Consider the following 1,276-nt stretch of genomic DNA (forward strand, 5'->3'; position numbering starts at 1 on the left):
GTATATGATACCCTCTTGACCAGAGGACAGAAGTTACATATCAGAAATACTAGCAGTTCAGTAGTCTACTCAATTTCTAAAACCTTTAGAAAAGAGTTTAGCTCACAAGTTTATATGGGACTTGGTATGACTATAACTTGCACATCTTTAACAAAGACTGTTTATACCTACAAGATTGTTTACTTTAAAACTCTCTTTTTTGAACCCAATTAAAGGTATTGTTTGCTTATTTGTTTGAGTGTTCCGTTTACTATAAAACTTTCTACATTGTTGGCCATGCTCCTGGCATTTTGCTATATTTGTTTTTTGGTCTTATAGATCAGAAATGTGTCACCAAGTTTTTGACCCTTTACATACGTCAATTCAACTCAACAAATAGGTGTTGCCTCCATATCCAAACTATATTCTTCTACACTATAAGATATCAAAACACGATGGGTTCAGCTTAAGATTTAAAACTCATGGGTGGAGTTTGTTTGTTTGTTTGTTTCAGAAATAACTCTGTATAAAAATATGCAAAGACAAATGATTTAACTATAATTGTTAGATGTAATAGTGTTCATATTTTGCTATACAAAAATCCACAATTATGTATGCATGTGTCCATATACATTTAAATTTATCAACATGGAAGTCATTGTCCACCTGCTATGCCTAACCAACATGTTTCATAATTTATATTTTTATTAAATTATTTCCTATTAAATGTTTACCTCCTCCTTTGAAAAATTTAAAAACCAATGCTTGCTTTAAGAAATCGAAATGATACAAAGAGGATGAACACGGCTCCTGCACAGGGATGTCACAAATTTGTGAAATGTTCCATAATTTATTGATACTAATAAAGAAAACAAAAAACACGAACTTGGGGGTGAGAAAATGTCATATATAGAAATAGCTGATGTATGAGTTTCAAAACAAATAATAAACAGAAGGATGAGGGATCAAAAAGGAGAGGAGGGGATGTTAGGATGCTCCTGAGGCATTTGAGACCATGTACAGATAATGCTAAAACATCTGCTTTTATTCTTGGCATGGGAACCATTCCCTGTCCCCACTTCTCAACTCCGTTTCTGCAGTTCATCCACTATATAAGATACTTGTGGTTAGCCACTATGAATGTTATCTACAGAGACAGATAAACGTCTGGAAAATTCAACACGTCCCCTCTCCTTTTTGTAGTGGAACTAAAGAATTCAAGCACATGAAACCTATTTTTATTTTGTTCTGATTTCTCTTTCCCATCCTTGCTAGCCCTGCAAAGTTACTGCATTAG

At 33.7% G+C, this 1,276-nt stretch overlaps 1 pseudogene; it reads left to right on the plus strand.

The window, feature by feature from the left end:
- Window positions 1-735: 735 nt before the first annotated feature.
- On the plus strand, window positions 736-832 carry LOC121132945 (annotated as a pseudogene).
- The last annotated feature ends 444 nt before the right edge of the window (window positions 833-1,276 follow it).

The sequence above is a fragment of the Mesocricetus auratus genome, unplaced genomic scaffold (assembly GCF_017639785.1).
Source record: "Mesocricetus auratus isolate SY011 unplaced genomic scaffold, BCM_Maur_2.0 Super-Scaffold_100018, whole genome shotgun sequence".
Classification (NCBI taxonomy): domain Eukaryota; kingdom Metazoa; phylum Chordata; class Mammalia; order Rodentia; family Cricetidae; genus Mesocricetus; species Mesocricetus auratus.